Below are 14,206 nucleotides of genomic sequence, written 5' to 3' on the forward strand. Positions count from 1 at the left end.
GGACAGGAGAGAGAAGGCCATGTGTAAAATCTTTTTATAGACTAATACACTTTTATATATTTTTTCACACGTAAACAACTCGTAGGAAACAGCATAAAGGATTATAAAAGTAATGGGACAATGCACAGGACCACTACATCCTCTCAAAGTGTAAAAAATGTATCTCAAATGTTGCGTACACTTTATGCAGGCGCTATATTTTATTTTCCAAATTTAACTAACTGTGAAATGCAATCAAGCAGTAAGTGAGTGTGTGCAGTACGCCTTTCACAGAGTCACAAATTAGGTTGATATGTTGAAGCAGACAGCAACACTTTATCACTTAAAAATGTACTTTGCCTTCAAAATATCTCACTAATAGACTACTTCAAATTTAATAGTTCTTATATATCTCAAAATGTGCTGTGAATATTAGATCAGTTTTATTAATTTTGAGAAACTGCAGCCATCTCTACATTAATAGCATTTTTTTAAACTTTTAAAATGAACTGTATTTATTTCAGAAGTAAAATTGATGTTTAACTTTAAAAGAATTTCACAAGAAAATAAGGGTATAGATGTGAACTTTTACGCTTGTATTAATGAACATGAGTTAGATGCACACAGCCAAGGCATCTCCACAATCTGTCTTAATTAAAACGAAGTGTGCTGTGGTAAATTTAAAATTTCATAACCCACCCTTACTTCATCTGCACATTTCATCAGTGGGCCTCACAACCACACTTTAAGCACAAAACAAATAAATCCAATTAGATTTCCAAAGCTGCAACCTGTGAAAGTTGCCACAGGTTAATTATGGTGTCATTATTAATCCTCTCACTGCAACAGGTTCAGTTGAGCCACACGAGACTGAGCTAAACTCACTGGATAAATATATCATTCTCGCTGTATGGCGAAATAAGTCCGAACAGTCTCAGTCACAAAGTCACAGAGGAGAAATTAAAATTCAGCCTGAAGACGCCAAACCTCTGAAACACTGATTTACACTAGCACTGTGTCTCTGGTCTGCATGAATTCACGTCCAAATAAGTCTGGAAAACTGTGTTCTCTTGTATTGTAGTTTGGGAAATATTAAAGTTTACATTAATCAGTCTTTTCTTATATATTTATGAAAGTTTAAAATGTGCAGGTTGTCCTGATTTAATGTGGAATAGCATAATAATTGTGATCACCTCAGTTTGGCACATCCAAACCACTGCTAAAGAATTACATCTTCACAAAGTAAGGCCATGTAAAGTGTAGTTTCCCTTCATTCTGCTGCTTTAATAAAGGTAATTATCTAAAATTTTAAAACTTCTAAACTCTACGTATTTTTTATTTTCCATTGTCTTCAAGTTTTTTAAGTTTCCTATCATATTATTTTGTAAAACTGCACATATCAGGCTACATTTTAAACTAACTAACTTTTCCTGTGCCATCCCACAGCGCAGAGGAGCAGATCATACTGTATTGTGTTATATTAAGGAGGGCAGCGGATTCAGTAGCTGTGGCTTTGAGGCTGTGCGCCTGCATGTGGACATGAGAAAGCTCCACAAGGTCGACACAACACAGTAACCCTACCTAAAACACGAGACAGACCCTGACCCCCTCTAATAGACCATAAACAGCTATTTGATGCCGGCGTGTAATTATATGACATAGTTGTCACCGGCATAAGTCGATCAGGGTCACAACAAATCAATAGGCGCAGTTAGTGTACTTTGTTGAGGAGGAAGCGCGCGTCAAAATAGACCCTCAAGTTTCCCTCTGGAAGATTAAAAAACACAGATCATATGATGTCTTGTGGATGTTTCTGAGCGTGTGTGAGCGCCGGTACTTACTTTATTTCGCGTGAAATCTTGCCCGGGTTGAAGTGAAAGATACAACAAGCGCTCCGCCGGTTGTTTGGTCCGGCCGATTGACAGGAAGGCTGAAGCTTGCTGCTTGATGGGGACGGACTTCGCCAAGACGCACTTAAAATCCAGGAGCGCAACTTAGCTGAGGACGTCGCCGGGAGGAAAAAAAAGTAACCTACAGTACGTGGTAGGAGTCTCTATAATGTCAGAGACAACTACACTCTCTCTCTCTCCCTCTCTCTCTGACTCTGACTCTTTCTCCCTCCCTCTCTGTGTCTCCTTCCCTCTCTGATCGGACAGTGTCTGCTCAGGAGGCGGCGAGGACGCTTCGCCTGGTCTCTCTGCTCTCTGCGAGGTGCCGGTGAGCGGAGAGGGACCCGGTGGAGCGGCGATGGTGATGGTGATGGTGTTGGAGGTGGTGCTAGTGTGCTGCTTGCTGGACGTCTGGAGCTTGCTGGTGATGTTGAGGAGGCTGTTTCTGTTCCTTCCCACAATCCTGACCGAGTCTTTCCCCAAGCCCTCTCCTCTCTCCAAGCGCGAGGAGAAATAATCGATTTTTTTTTCTGTCTTTCTTTTTTTTTTTTTTTTTGACTCCTGAAAGGGGGCGGGCTCACATTTCCCAACTCTACTTTAATGAAAGAGGCACGGCTCTTAATGCTTTATTATCGCGCCAGCCCCGATAGAGTGGACGCACAATTAACTGCTCAGAGAGGACCACTAGAGGAAGATGATGGGGAATGTGTGCTTTAACTAATGAACCAACGGAGAGCACGTTAAGCATCGTTAGCTGACTTTAGACAGCTAAATCCAGCTGCCCAAAGTTGATGTTTGTGTTGTGGCCTGTTGTTTTGTGCAGGTATCATCAGAAAAAGACAGAAAAGGTAAATCTCTCCACTTTGGAAATGGAAGAAACAACATAAATTATTTATTCTAACACTCATTATTTCAATATATGACACCCTTCTTGCAATAAAAAGTAGACCCGATTCATATATCTCGCTAACAATACCCACCATCATCCACTCCCCAACAGATTTCTTCCATGCCTGTGCAACACAAATGCTGCCTCCTCTCCGAGTTACTTACAAACTTTCCACCTCCTGCATGCCGCCAATCATTTTTCAGGACCCAGCTATCTCGTGCAGATAAGCCCTGACACAGACAGTAAGCATGGGGGAATTACCAAGCCTTTATCCATCCAACCAAATGATTTCAAAACATCCACTCTATTAGTGTGAAGATAACAATTAGAACAGCAAGTTTGCCACTTCAGATAAGACAGAGACAGGCAGGCTGTACAGAGATGTATCCCAGATAGGCCTCGTAATACTGCGGGTCTATTATACTCACATTATATGGGTGCTGCATCGGTTTAAAGAGTGGCTGACTTGAATGGAGCCTGTGGTACTCCAGTACACCATCGGGTCTCACTCTTGAGTTTCATCGATCCATACTCAGGGAAAGAAACTATATAATCCTGGGTTTTGATTGACATGTGTGCTCGAATATTTTTTGGTCAAAGTTTTGCATACAGTTGTTGATCTTTATCACTTCCATGCTAAAAAAAATCTTAGTCTAATCCCAGTTAATCAACTTTTTTTTGTCTACATGTAGACAAACAGTGAAGCATTTCCGTAATGAGCTTTGCAGTACATGTCTGCACATACAGACTGCGTGAAGTGTAAGTGGACACCAAGCAGCGTCCTAATTTTCCCCTTCCTTTTGAAGTTCACCTGTGAAGCATAAGCCATGTATGCAGTCAGTCACCCAGTCAGTCAGTCAGTCAGTCAGTCAGGGTAGGAAATGGCGGGACATGAAATCAGTTAATAAATAAATCAAGCTGGCTAATCTGCCTGACGGGCGGACATTACAGTCTGTAACTGAAGCCGCTGGTGTCTGATGACTCGGGATACCACCTTCACATCACCTGACCCTTTAATCTTTAATAGCATTTCCTCTGCTCCCCCCCCAGACCTCCACAATAATCAATAAGGTGTAGTTTGTTAGACACAGTGGGCTCATAAATGCAACATGGCACATATCAATGGCATCACATATCAGCGTGTATGAAACATACAGATCTGACACCCTTAACAGACAATTTCCTCCATTCATACCTTTAAGCGTGCGCCACCGGCAACTGCATGAAAAATGTCACCGGCATATGGACACCTATGGGTGCCTGCGTGCTCGTACATACCACGTTCAGTGTTCCTTCGTCTGCCGTCTTGCGTGCCCTCGGTCTCGTAGCTTTTCTGCGCTGCCTGTCAGCGATTCATCGGAGAGGTCCTTTCAGTGTTCACAATGCTTGAGGTTGTCTTTGGTTGGCACCTGGGAGGGGAAGTAGCATAGGGAAGCGTGAGGAGGAGAAGAGAGAGTGAACCTGCCAGTGAAATGGTAATTGTTTGCATGCACATTGCACATAGTGAGCAAGATCCATGTTAACATCTATGTGTGGATGTGGATGTGGATGTGTGTGTGTGTGTGTGTGTGTGTGTGTGTAATGTCCACATGAAGTACAGAGAAATAAGTGGGGGGAGGTGGATTGAATATATTTGAATGGTGAAAAATCATTAAACGAGGCAAACACTGGCTCATGCATATTCATAAATGACTGTCTGACTTGTCTACAGGGATAAACTTATAGTGAAGGCATACTTACAGCCTCACACATTTAATGCAAAGTAGGGGAGACCTACTGTATATTTTGCTCTTGAGACTACCAAGTGGGGGTCTACGGCTAAATCTGAATATGATAGAAACAACTCAAAGCATTACAGCCAGATTACTGTTACATTGTATGGTGGATAAATTCAGACATAGGTACACAATAAGTGTATGCAAACCAGCAGAGTGTGTTGCACGTTAAACACTGTAGGTTGTGGCAATCGAGCCAAACGATTTTCTCCTTAATTAAAACGAACTAGATTATTAGTCTCTTGCTATCTGAAACTTTTCTTGCTCAACTCATTAGCCATTGTCCATCCCTCCCACTCTCAGAACATGCAATCCTGAACTTGAGCTTTGGTGTGTGTGTGTGTGTGTGTGTGTGTGTGTGTGTGTGTGTGTGTGTGTGTGTGTGTTCAAGTGTGGGTTGACAGTCTCATCAAAGCCTGGTGGAGAAAAATCAACAGTTTGCCAAAACAATTATGTAATTTCAAATATGTCACACTGTGTACACACACACACTTTAGGCTTTTGGGTAAATGCAATTTCGTGAGGTTTGGCATCAGCTGTGCATAAAAAGAGAAGAGGGGAAACTGCGACTGCATGTTAAGTCAAACACATAAGTGCGGTTTGCTGATATTGATCTTGCTTGGATTGTTTCTTAAGCCTCTCCTGGCAGTCACTTCTCAGCGTGTGTCACACACACATATACACACACACACACATGCAAAACAGCTCGCCTGAAAAAAAATGTGTGTTTTTTTTTTGTAACGGAGAGGGAGAAAGAAAGGAATGCCTCTCTGAAGCAAAAGATAAACACTAACACATTTCCAGGGCAAACAGGAACAGCCCGGGCTCAGTGCAATCTGTTGTCGATCACGCTCACGTGAAAACACAATCTGCCTGTCACAGTCGATGATGTTGTCAAGCACTCTGCCTCACTGCTCCTGAGAATTAGCCAGCTATTACAGAAGCACTACGAGACACATGGAGTACTTTGTTGCATGTCAGATATGTCTGCGGATGCTTCCAGCTTTTATTTGGTGTGAGTACTGCGTTCAGTCACTCTCCCTGCGTCCGTTCCCTGATGAATCTGAGAGACATTTGGTGTTGTGACACTAGATTGACGCCACATGATGTGACGACCAAGCTTCGCAGGGGGTACAGAAAGACCTGCAGGCCAATTTAACTCACAGGCTCAGCTGGGAGTCTATAGATCTTACCTCTGCACATGTGTGTGTGTGTGTTTGTAAGTGTTTGTGCATCTTCAGGATAGACCGATACGGTTGTCTGAGGGGCAGTCACAATACCAATATTTTTAAACTGAAGTCATAATACATCATGCTGATGTTCAGCTGGAATATTGTGATTTTTTTTTCCTGAAATGTTATTGTTGACAGACTGGAAGAGCCTCTGAAACAGCATTTACACCGTCATGTAGTTTTAAATTCTGACAGATGTGTAGTTGTAGGAAATACTGGGAGCTTGGAGAAATAAACTGAGAAGTAAAATGACAAAATAATCGACAAAAATATAACAACCAATGCATTTCTAAAATGTCATATCAGCATTATATGGCTCCTACTGGTCTATATCCATATTTTTAAAGGCCAGTATGAAGCAAATAAATCATGCTACGTGTCATTTTTGTTTGGGTGCATAATATATGTAATATTCTCCATGAATTTTGGATAATTTACAGTGAAAACAATTATTAAACTACACTGTCTTGCTTTCACTCTTTGTTCACGTGAACAGATGACATCCATATTGTACAGGACCTGATCAGCCTGAACATCTGGGCTCTGTTCACAGGGAAAAACATACCTACTTAAGAAGTAATCTCACACTTTGTAAGAGATGTGAGACATTTCCCTGCCGATCCACGCATGGTCTTTGTTTAAGTCATTCAAAGCGTTATATTGCACATGATTCGGAGCTCCTTATTAACAAGGCTTATAATGAAACTCAGAGGGCAATATCATCAGTAATTATAGTCGCAGGAATTGTACCACTGTACCGCATAATTAGGGGAGCAAAGGTGAGAAAATCACTTTTAATTAACTGAAATCATATGTCCTCATATTACAAAATATATAAAAGAAAGAAATTCAGGATTTGGGGGAAGTATTTATTTGTACACTCAAATGAGCTTTTTCAATATAAAGGTGACGTCGCCCTTCCTATATTTGGATTGCAGGCAATATTACCTTGATAATTCTACCACTGGAAAAAGCAGTTAACCAGTATCTTCACACTGCTCGAGTCAAGACCATATAAATCAGTGGCTTGTGTTAATTATATTGCAAAAATATGTTATATGCAATAAGTAACCTTGGACATTTCTGTCAGTTAAGCCTTGCACTTGAATGACAGCTCATTAAATGCAGTCATTGCACTTCTGTTCTCAGCATCACTTTGAAGAACTAAAGAAATCACTCCACAATAAACAGATTTTTGACTTGGACAATATATGACCCCACACATGTCAAAAAGTCGCCTCGGTAATTGTATCTGTTACAGCACTGCTTCGCCGTAATTCTTGTAGTTTTCTAAAGCAAAGAGAGAAAAAAAGTTCTGTCTGCTTATCATTAGCTGATGTGTTCTATAATGGTATGACTCATTTTTCAGTGAAACCATACAGAGCCTTATTTTCAATAACACGGTTTTTCTGTGTGGTTTGGCCATTAACCGTGTCGGGTCGGCAGTAAATTCACTGTACCATTTCATATATTTCCTTGTTCTTACAGTTCAGTTTCAGAACAGCACCCTGTTGGATCAGAGCATACAGAACAGGCTTGAGTGCAGCAGCAACAGAGTCAGGAGACCTCTGAAACTGCCACGGCCACATAAACGACCCCTCACCGAGCAGTGTCAAAACGAGAGACAGCGCTGGTGATTTGCATGTGTCGTGTTTAACCAACAGTATTCTGTCTGTACACCTTTTATGCATTATGGATGAGGCACAAGCTGAACAACAAGCTCTCCCTTTGTTCTGCCTGATGCTCCAGTTACATCATAGGAAAAGCCCGATGGTCCTGTGACTGCGCTGACTGGCTGAGACACAGCGCCGCTGGGCTGGCCATGCTGCTGATCAGACCTGTTGCTTCTTCACTTCGCTATACTACCACATAGCTGTGTGTATGTAGATACAGACACACACGCAGATACACACACTCACACTTACAGTGGTGCCTGCTGGGAAAATTCACACCAATTTTTGTGCTGGATATATGAAACTTCAAAACATAACAACCAGACAACTCTTGAATTTTGAATTTAATGAACGATGATAAATGATTTCCACGAGACAAATATCCAAATAACATTTTGATATTTACAAGAAAGAGCAGCTGTTGACTACATGCATTATTTGATTATTCAGGCCTGATATCTGCAGATTAATTAACTTGATGAAACTGTCTAAACTGCTTACTGATTTTACAATCAAAATGCTTTAACACTGTGTGTGTCACAAATGTATACGTGACAGGTGCCGTCAGTGTGCCACCTGCTACATATGAACAGCATATTTTGCCTGTAGAGGTGCATTCAGGCACTGCTGTGTAATTAAATGTGCTGCCTGCAGGGGTGCTCTGCATCCTTCCCAGCACATTTAAACTGGTTTACCCGCATTGGTTAGCTGGAGGTATCCCCCATACAAAGTTTAACCAGTATTTTTTTTTTTTTTTTTAATGTGGTGGATAGCGTAATAACATTTTCATTTAGAGCAATAATCTAAACATTTAAGTAATTTTATATTAACAGAAATTAAATATCAGTGTAGCCATTATCCCACATCCTAACATTTTAATTATTTTTATTTCAATTTACTTCCCTTTTTTATTCTAATCCCTGACACTGGCACTCTAGCCTCCCCTCCTCCTCCTCCTCCTCCTCTCCTTGTTTCTTCTCTACGCTCTAGCAAGTGTAATTGCTGGACTTTCTGTCTGTATATCAGGGGCTCAAAGTTCTCTTTGTCTGCACTAGATTGCTTCATGTGAAGGGGAAAAAAAGAAACTCACTTTCAGCTAATGATTTTTCCTCCTTTTGAATGGTTGGAAAGTAATTCCCTATGAACTGCTCCAACACAGGCACAGTTATTTCATTGTTCTCGCTGCCCTTTCTCTAATTGTGCCCATAAAGAGGAGATGCCAATGTTAGATTTTTTTATTTATTTTGTCTCTGTCCAAGGGGGTGCCCACCGGTGTTTCCTGAGGTGCACAAGCTGTGTCTGAAACATCATTAGAGTTAAATATGCAGAAATGGAATAGATCCCAAGTTCCACGATCAACATGTCAAAGTTTAAATGATCTGAAATAATGCAACGTTAAATAAGCCACTTTTCATTCAAGTTGGGTCCAAATATTCCTCAGCAGAAAAATGACATGATTGGTTGTGTGTTTAAACGCCTAAAATGACCCCGTGTTTTCACTTACTTAACAAGGACCTCTGTAGCAAGGGACTTTGACACGGGAGGCCGCTGTTTGTTTCCCATTTCCTGTAACTGTCACCATTGGTTTCCTTTAACCATGACCACGACAGTTCCCTAAACTTAAGCAATAGCTCTTTTTTCAAATTCAAACCACTATCTTCCCCTAACCTTGTGACTAAACCTAACCAAGTTTTAACCAAAGTGGTTGCTGTTCAGAAAATAAGTGGACATGATCTCTAATGCGCACTGACAAACTGATAACAGATCAGAAAATGCTAATGTGGATTATTTTAGAAGGTGATTACAACGCATTCAGCCAGTTTGGAGGATACAGTGAATAATCTGTCATTTTACTTGTGAGTCCTTTTCTATGGCTTTTTTGAGTCCTGTAACTGCCTCTTCAGGAAGCTGCATTCTCTGCTAAGGCATAGGGAAAAAGGGATTTCAAACTCTAACAGACTAAAGCTGTTACAAAAATTCTACTGTCTATGTTTAATAGTAGTGTGATCTCAGTGATTTCTACGTTTAGAGTACAGGTCTGTGCGGGGGATCTTTTGATCACTCTTTCACTGATAATGTTTAACACTGACAGGGACCTAACTCCTATGCTGTAATACATTCATCTATGGCACAAAAGCCTACAGTCATTACTGTTTCCAATTCCCATAGTAACCATTACACAGCAGAAGTCCCTCCTGCAGCTGTTGACCTCAGCCAATTCCCTTGACAATTAAAGATCACTCAGCATGGCTATGCAACTTCTCCCACACTCTCAACAAGCAGCTGATAGCATCTCACTGTGAAGAAAAGCAAGTGGAGCAGAATATAATGTGTGTCTAAATGAGGGTTTCCCAGCTCTGATGTGTGATAGCGAGGCCTAGCGACCATCGGCGCGGGCCCGCGTTACACGGTGGAGCTCGGCAGACGAGCGGCTGCGTCTAAAGCTCTTTGTGCCTCCAGGATCACCCCCGACTCATTCTTATTCAGACATGATCAGAGGGGAGGCAGGCAACTGAGATTAGCTGCAGATCAAAGGAGCTGCCTCGCGCCAGCACTCGTGTTTTGTAGATTTAGGCGGCCCCAGCACACAGGCGTTGTATAGTGGCGGCAGAGCGTCATACTGTTTTCTGGCCTCGACAGTGCTCAGGGGGGTAGATGGAAAGAGAGAGTTTTCGCACAGGAGGCTGGACTAGTGCTGGAAATCTTCCATTATTAAATAATAAAGACAATAGAAGAGAATGAAGAAAAATAATACTATGCCATAAGTCATTACAGTGGAACAAACTTGTGCTTTCCTGCCATCACAATTGAAACTGCTTCCATATGTGTAATGGGTCGTGCTTCAGTGATAATTTGTTTTAAAAATGAAATGCACTTTCTACAGTAACATACTTAGGTAACTCAAGAGCATCTGGATCAGTGGTGCCCACCAAATAACCATGGAAACTAACTTCTACACTAACTACTGCTTCTGTCAGCGGCTGTTGCAGAATAAACAAACAGCAAATTACTTCTGTGCTGTATCCTAACCTTCCTTTTCATTTACACAAAAACACCAGTGGAAACCTCAAAAAGCATATCTGCATTGAATTACATTACACTAAAAACTAAACAAGCTGAACCCACAAGTCTTTGTCTTTGATACATTTCATCAGGTTTCACCTTTTATATTATGACACTGAATGTGTGTCTCTTCCCTCACTTTGAATAAAATGTGATTTCATCTGCATTCACATTTCAGACATTACCAGTGAGGAGATAAATAAACACGCCTCTACTTTTCATGCTGCATAAAGAACGGCAACAATGAAACTAATAGCAGAGTGTGAAGGTGAAGTGACAGGATGAGGAGAGTTTCAAAGGCAGAGAGGCAACTGCGTAAGAGCGCTCACCACCCCACAGAGAACGAAAACAACGCGTTTCCTCAACTCCGCTGACCATCAAAGCCGTGGAATTCAGGGGCAGAAAAGCTAATAAGTGAGGACTGAGCGGTTCCTGTAAACTGGGTCAAAGTTTCTCAGGTCCTGCCTCTTTGAGGTTAATAGCAAGAGAGCAGTATCTCTCCCCAGGTATGAAACAAGGGACATGAGTTCATTTCTACCCATCTACTTATTTTAATCTGCACATTTCCTCTAGTTTAGCTAATTACTGTTTTGTTTGCACGGAAAGGGTGGTTTCCATTTTTCATTATTACAGTAATGTTAATTGCAGTTGTGGTAGCAGATTGTGCAACAAAGGTATGGAATGTAAAATTAAACAACAGAAATCAGAAATAAAATTAACTCGAAATACGAGGATATCAAATTCAGGAATAATATTACTTCTTTTATTTTATCCAAAAGCTACAGTTAAATCATATGTCAAAGGAAAATGTCCAACGGAGTCATTCACCACTCATTAAAATCAAACAAAGCCTTTGCTTTAGTATGAAATTCCATTCGGTTGTTTTGGGAAAAGTGCCCTACAGTAGAAAGCCGTTCTAATGTCTCCATAACCCATTTGGTTGGGAATAAACCTCTCTCTGTTCATTTAACATGACAAAAGTTTTCTCCTTTGTTTCAAAATTGGCCTAATATGTCTTACTTAAACACTGAACTGTGTGACACATATTGCTACTGAAGTGCGTATTTGCCACTTAGGTTGAGGTTACCTTGAGGGAATGAGTCATTTCTAAAGCAAACAGCATGTTAAGGCCATGCTCTTTTCTCTCGCTGATAATTCCAGATTGTGCAATGAGATGTTCTAAGCAATTACCCTTAAAAGTACCAGTAACCTAAACTGACTGTGAAGAATTAGAAGCAGAGAAACAACACAATATAAAGTTCCACTTTAGCGACTGAAACCATTTGTCTTGCCTTGGAGAAATAAAAATGTAGACTTTTAAAACTTAAACACACACCGTTCCAGGAGCCTCAATAAGCTATTCCCCAAGTGCTCCGCAGAGGTGATTGGCAACAGCTGGGACCTGACTCCTCCTTCAGCAGTGTTAGAGCTTCTCTGGTGTGTCTCTCTGCTTTGTCAAGAGCAGGAAAAACTCAAAGTAAACACCAATTATATCTATCTTTTGGCCTTGTTCATACTGGCTTAGTCTTTTCTGTATTGACACCTAACAAAGACATCATTCACTAAATCCAACAGGGCTATAATGAAACAATTAGGCAACGGCACTTCAAAATAAATTTCGAGAACAGCTGAAATTGAGCAGCTCAAATATCAAAATTATGGCTTAATCTGTTAAACATGTCATGACCCACTGTGCCGAGTATGGTTTGAAATCCTGACAGGCAGGTTTTCCACCGACAGACTGAGATCCAGAGGAGCAGGGGGAGAGAAGGGAAAGGGAATAGGTGTAGTGTGAAAACTCACCCGTGCCGTTTCTCTGCTTCCCCAGGAAGTTACACCCCGCAGCACCAGTGAAGGCCCAGCTCAATCAAACAACAAAAAAAAAGTTTTAAAAAAGAAAGTAAAGCAAAAGAGATAGTTGACCACAAGAAAACAAAAAAACACCAACAAATTGCCTAAAATAAATGTCCTGCATGTGATAAAGCCAGACCAGCTGGCTTTGAATAGAAACCCCTGATTTGGGTTGTGTGTTTGCCCCCGATCTCTGTCTGAACTGAAACCGGGTCTGGTTCTTTCCAACCACCCCCCCGCACCACCACCACCACCCCTTCCCCACTGTCCCAGCTGAATCCACCTGCCCCTATCACTCCTGGGTAAATTTAGCCTTCTGAGGGATCAGTGACACCCCCCCACTCCCTTTCTGAGAGACACACACACACGCACAAACACACCAGACCTTTGTCAGCACTGGCATATATGCCCTGGATTATTGCCCCCCCAAGAATGCTGCCATCTTCACAGTGGCAAAAAAAGACCACCCTTCCCCCTTTTCCCCCCTTCACACATCCACAACTCCAAACTGCAGACGACATTCTTCTTTTGAATCACAGCTGCTACAGGTGGAGCTAAATATCCATACACTACAAACTTTCAATGTGTTTTTGTAACCTTTCGGTAAACATTGGACAGACTAGACGCCATGTTACATTAAATGGGCCACATCTCTAAGAACTGTATTGTGGACGATTGGAGATGAAGAGCACCTTGAAAACATTATTATTTCTTTAATTTGACGACCTATAAGGTATCACAGCTGCAAAATCACGTTAGATAAACTTTGCTGCACAAATACCGTTACTGCTTTCATAACCAGCATCAGCGTAATCTATGTCAATCATAAATAAATTACCCAAAAGGAGGAGATTAGCTGGCATTGATAGCATCTTGTCAAATGTCAAAATACCAGGTGCAATGGTATACACCTATAATTTGGTAATTATAAGCTCATTTAACTAAGTATATCTATGACTAAAATCCGCCTACATACTTGTTTTTCTCAAAGAGCCACAATGCTCAGGAAATGTCAGTTTTTCATTAATACCTGATAAAAATCATACATCTCCATCCAAGAGAAAAGTTTTCCTAAGCTGCTGGCATCTTGACTGTGAGCCATTTCTCTTTCTAAATGATACATTCAGTAGAATGTAAGTATCAACAAGCTTAAGTCGTAATATCCTCTGTGACTGTTTTCACATTAGAGTTTTGTGGGGGTGGCACAGGGGTAATTGCATTTTTATCAAGTATTTTCCAGTCAGGGTCTTATACCTGATGCCAAAATCTAATGTAGATAATGACACTGAATCATACATCCAAATTGGTGTTTTATATATCCCTCTTAAATCAACCAATTTGCGAATGTGGAGATTGATGATATGAAGGAAAGCTGAGTAGAATATAGATTGATATTTTCCCAGAATACATCCAAAAGAGGAAATCCACCGTGAGACGAGATAAAACAGTGGTGTTCCCTTGATGATAGGTATTCACACCCTTCTGACAGTGAAATATACTTTGTATTGATCCGGTTGTATTGTTTACATGTTTCTGGGCACAGGTAATCAACTAATCTGTTTATTTTTGGAAATTTCTGTCGCCACAGCTACCTGCGCGCCTATACATTGAGGGATCAGTGTCTGGCCAGTCTGGTATTTGTGATGACCTCATGGACAGGAATCCAGTGATCCTTTAGGATGGAGGCGGGGAGCTGTTAATGGATGTTGGTGGGAGATCATTTAATTTTGGCATCCCCAGATGAGGGAGGGATTCAGTGTCTTGATCAAAGCTTTAGGTTCAATCCCAATACGCCCCTTACCACTACCACTTAGCCCATACCCCTCTGCTTTGCACGTTCATATCTAGGGGTAAG

At 41.2% G+C, this 14,206-nt stretch overlaps 1 protein-coding gene across 9 annotated transcripts in view; it reads right to left on the minus strand.

The window, feature by feature from the left end:
* mef2cb (myocyte enhancer factor 2cb) overlaps positions 1-12,551 on the minus strand; it is a 69,714-nt gene extending 57,163 nt beyond the window's left edge. For 5 of the 9 annotated variants that reach the window (XM_078170785.1, XM_033618698.2, XM_078170786.1 and 2 more), the window contains exon 1: positions 1,821-2,369. The gene's annotated coding sequence lies outside the window, so the exon portion shown is untranslated. Of the gene's footprint in view, positions 1-1,820; positions 2,370-4,035; positions 4,167-12,303 lie in introns of those variants that run through there. The other 4 variants (XM_078170790.1, XM_078170789.1, XM_078170787.1 and 1 more) reach the window with 2 other exon arrangements.
* Positions 12,552-14,206: the final 1,655 nt, after the last annotated feature.

Source organism: Epinephelus lanceolatus, chromosome 9, assembly GCF_041903045.1.
Source record: "Epinephelus lanceolatus isolate andai-2023 chromosome 9, ASM4190304v1, whole genome shotgun sequence".
Classification (NCBI taxonomy): Eukaryota; Metazoa; Chordata; class Actinopteri; order Perciformes; family Serranidae; genus Epinephelus; species Epinephelus lanceolatus.